Raw genomic sequence first — 4778 nt, forward strand, 5'->3', positions numbered from 1 at the left:
GCACTTCCATGTTCCAATGATCAATGTGAAGTAGGGAATCGGATTTCCATGTTACTGCTATACATTTCCTAGCTATTGACAATGCAATTAATTTAGATTTACTTCTAGAGAAGTTAACTTTTATAACTGTCAAATTCCCCATAAGAAACATTTCCAGGTCTAACGAGAAGTTCACCCCCACAATTTATGTCAACACTTCCCCCAATTCTATCCAAAAGTGTCTTAATTTTGACATTTTAAACCTCTTAGTACAAAATGTGCAGTCTAGTCATTTTATCTCAAAGCTTACAAATTCATCTCTTTACTAGTCAATCTACAATATATTTTTGGTGTATAAGTCGAATTGTGAAACCCTAAAAATGTTCTCAGGGGAGGGGTGGTGTTGACTTGTGCACCAGATATACTTTTGAGATCTTAAATTCACCAAATAAACCAGATTGAAACACCTCCCCACCGCCAGTGCCGCCACTCCCCAACACCTCCCTACCTCTGGGCACTGGCATAATCTCTCCTACCTGGGACCCTGAGGTCGCCATCACTGCTCCTGCCTAGTTGGCCAAGGTTCCTGCTCCTGCTAGGAGCACAACGTTGGTGCTCCAGCTCTGTGGATCATTGCCGCTGTTGCCTGGTAGGCCGAGGTTCCAGCTCCTGCTAGGAGCACAATGTCACTACTCCAGGCCCGTGGGCCGTCGCTGTTGCTGTCTGGTAGGCCAACTGTTTTTTTACTTACTTAAATTACAGCTTTGTTAACTTGCGATTGGAGTCTTTTTTAAAAATTGGATTGTTCCTGAGAGGCCCGGACGGCCCGAAAAATGGGGGTCGACACTTATACCCCAGATTCAATTAAAACCATTAAAAAATTAGGCTGAAATATGGGGGTCGACTTATATGCCTGCTGACTTGTATGCCAAGATATACTTAAGTAAAATTGTGTTGTGTTATTTGTATTAGAAAATGTTCTTTACTTGTCCATTGATATAATAAAACTTTTGATGACAGGATGTTTAAAATATGCCATGGAATAGAACATAGAACCATAGAATGCTACAGCACAGAAGCAGACTCTTCAGCCCATCCAGTCCATGCCAAAACATTATTGCACGTAGTCCCATCAACCTGCACATAGACTAAAGCCCTCTATATTCCATCCACACTTTCACTACTCTCTGAGAGAAGAATCTCCTCTAAAACCTTTGACCAATAACCCATATCCTCTAGTTCTCTGGTTCTTGACTCACCCATTCTTAGAGGAAAAAGCCTGTTGGCATTTATCCGATCCACACCCTTCATAATATTGTATAACTTTTTCAAATCTTCCCTCATTCTCTGATATGCTCCAGGGAATAAAGACCCAATTCATTCAATCTTTTCCTATAACTCAGTTCCTTAAGTCCCAGCAATATCCTTCCACATCTTCTCTGCACTTTCAGTCTTATTGTTATCTTTCCTGTAGTTGGGTGAACAAAACTGTGCACAATACTCCAAATTTGGCCTCACCAATGTCTTTTCAATTTCAATATAACATCCCAACTCTTGTAGCCAATACTTTGATTTATTAAGGTCAATGTGCCTGAAGCTCTTTCTCTCCAACTTTATTTGCTTGTGATGCCACTTTCAAAGAATTATGTATCAGAATCAAAGTTTATTGTCATGAACAAGTAATGAAATTAAATGTTTTGCGGCACCGTCACAGTGCAAACATTCATATTATAACCATCTTACAACATTAACATAAAAATAATAGTGCTTGAAAAGTAAGACAGTGTCTTTGGTTCATTGATTATTTAGGAATCTGATGGCAGCAGGAAAGAAGCTGTCTTTGTGCTATTGAGTGCTCATCTTTAGGCTCTGGTACCTTTTCCCGCAATGGTAGCAGAGTGAAGCAGGCATGGCCTGGGTGGTGGTGAGGATTGAAGCTGCTTTTTTAAAACACCACCTTATGTAGATATCCTCAATGGATTGAATGTTGCAGGCCGAGTTAACCTTCTGGAGTTTATTCTTGTTCTGAGGGTTGGCGCCTCCAATACCAGGCAGTGATGCAACCAGCCAGAATACTCTCCTCAGTACACCTGTACAAGTTTATGAGAGTCTTCAGTGACATACCGAATCTCCTCAGACATCTCACAAAGTATAGCCGCTGGCAATCCTTCTTTGTGATTGCATCAACATGGAGGCTCCAGACAGATCCTTGGGGATGTAGATACCCAGGAATTTGAAGTTCTTGACCCTATCCACTAATGAACCCTCGATGAGGACTGGGTTGTGTTCCGATGTCTTCCTCCTCCTTCCTCCATTTGCCATACGAGTCCAATTGTCTTTCCAAAGTGCAAGACCTCACAATTGTTCACATTAAATTCCATCTGCTATTTTGAAGCCTATTTTTCTAGATGTTCCAGATTCACCTGCAAGTTTTGAAAGTCTTCCTCGTTGTCCACCACACATCCAATCTTTGTATCATCTGCAAAATTTGCTGAACTAATTTACCACATTATCATCCAGTTCATTGATATAGATTTAAATTCAATTTTTAAAAATTTAGACAAACAGCATGGTAACAGACCATTTCGGCCCACAAATCCACGCTGCCCAATTTACACCTAATTAACCTACATCCCTGGTACATTTTGAACAAGAATTAGATTGTTGAAAAGACATATTATTTTTCTCAATTATTAACAGGGTTATTAATGGCCAGAATGTCCTGATAAGATCAATATGAATTCAGTGATGTGTATGAATGCCTAGCAGGGCTAGGAAAAAGGAGGAATGTGACTGAGACTGGCTGGATTATTTCTCAAAGACAGATCCACTGGGGAAAATTAACTCTTTATGTGCCATTATAATCCTCTAATTATAAATCAAAACCACTCCAGTATGAAGCAACTAAGATCATGAAATGAATCTGTGGAGTGAGGAACAGAAATAAAATTTCAAGTTGATGACAAAGGGAAAGTTAGTGATAGTGTGTAAAGCAGATGAGATTCAATGACAGAACTGGAAACCATGAAGGACAAAAGTGAGTAGTAATGGAAGAAGGAAAGAGTAAAACGATGAGTTTGGGGACAATATAATAGGAAACAGGTTCATCCCAAAAAAGTCTGTCTGAGAAAATAGACACAATGGTCATTGTCTCAAGTCATTTAATTCAATAGGGTGTTCTGATTGTATTCAAAACTTGCCATATTGTTCCTTGAGCTCATTTAAAGTGGCTGAAGGTGGGGTCAAAGTGAGAGTGGTGGAAACATTAAAGTGGCATTTGACAAGAACCTCAGGTTGGTGCTAATGGACTAAAGGGAAGTATTCAGAAAAACAATAATCCAGCCTCCAGCCAGTCTTCCCAAAATAGAGGAAGTTACAACATGAGCAGGTTTTGCATTTCTTATATTTAGTCCAAACAGAGGAGGGGATGTTGGGGTGATTGATGACTGAAGCAGGAGTTTTAAAGGGAATGGATTCTTTGGCTGATAAAAAGAAAAATGGTTTAAAATGTCCCATCATAGTTTGGACTCTTTTCCCTGTTGGCCTGCTTTGTTATTACATGTTATTGAGTCCCCATTGGATTCTGCCCTTTCCCAGATATTTGGTTTCTACTCTTTCCACACACCCCCCCCCCCCCCCTCGTTTTGTTTTCTATATTCTTCTGATGAAAGCACACCAACCTGAAAGGTTAACATTGTTTCTCTCTCCAAAGATGCTGCCTTTTTTTGCTGTTGTTTCTAGCATGCTGTATTTTATTACAGGGTTAGGTATATTGGCCTTGGTAGTAGAGATGAGCTGAGGCTGTTGGATGTGCCATTGGAGGATATGATGAATACAAAGTCCAGTAAGGAAGATGAAAGAACAAGGGTAACCAATCTAGAAATATATCCCAGAATGTGGAAGGGTGGTCGATGTGTGAGAAGAGGATGAGATGAAAGTATGAGAAATAGGTGTGACAGGGTCCAGAAGAATGTTTAACCATTTGAAACCCAGCATTTAATGTTCTTGATAATTGGTGAGAAAGCACCTTTAAATGATTAATTTTATTATGTTTTCAAAATTGTTGCTGGATGCCATGAATCTCGTTAGCTTGCTTATCCATGTAGTCAACAGGCAGACTGTCTTTTAATAAAATGTTGTTTTGTACAGATATGTTGTTCATCCTATCTTTATTTATTGCTCTGAATTCTAATATTCACTTGCTGACTCGGGGTGAAATAACTAATTGTATCATAACATGAAGCATGCATTATCTGAAGACTAAACCTCAATTTGTACTTAACAAGCCAGTGTCTGATTATCAAGATTGTGATTTTCAAATGTCATAGTAAAATGTTTAACACAGATCATAAACCTGATTTTTTTTCCCCAGAACGTGTCAGCCTTTCTGATTGGCTATTAAAAAACAATTAGTGCTCACTTTGGCAGCACATTTACTAAAATTGGAACGATACAGGAAAAATTAACATGGGCCCTGTCCAGTGATGACACACAAATTCATGAAGTGTTCCATATTTTTTGCAGATATTGATGCTTATCTAATCCATATGTTTTGGGAGTAACCAAATTTAGAGAGATTATGGAAAGACATTTTCCAAACTTTATGAACAATTTTTAAGATTAATATAGAACCTTGTCTATTAATTGCTTTGTTTGCTTTTTCACGTGAGCCAGATATACCTCTGTCTTCATCTTTGGAGAAAGTTTTAGCCCAGTGGTACGCCACCTTTTTCTTTCCTCTCGTATTCCACTTTAAGTATTCCCTATGCCATAGGTACTCTGGAAAGAAAAAGTTTGAA

General features: G+C 38.9%; 1 non-coding gene across 1 annotated transcript; it reads left to right on the plus strand.

Moving 5' to 3' along the window:
• The first annotated feature begins 4391 nt into the window (after nucleotides 1-4391).
• On the plus strand, nucleotides 4392-4498 carry LOC138755982 (U6 spliceosomal RNA). The gene has a single exon (XR_011352676.1). It is a non-coding gene; the product is annotated as a U6 spliceosomal RNA (small nuclear RNA).
• The last annotated feature ends 280 nt before the right edge of the window (nucleotides 4499-4778 follow it).

Source organism: Narcine bancroftii, chromosome 2 (assembly GCF_036971445.1).
Source record: "Narcine bancroftii isolate sNarBan1 chromosome 2, sNarBan1.hap1, whole genome shotgun sequence".
NCBI classification, from domain to species: Eukaryota; Metazoa; Chordata; class Chondrichthyes; order Torpediniformes; family Narcinidae; genus Narcine; species Narcine bancroftii.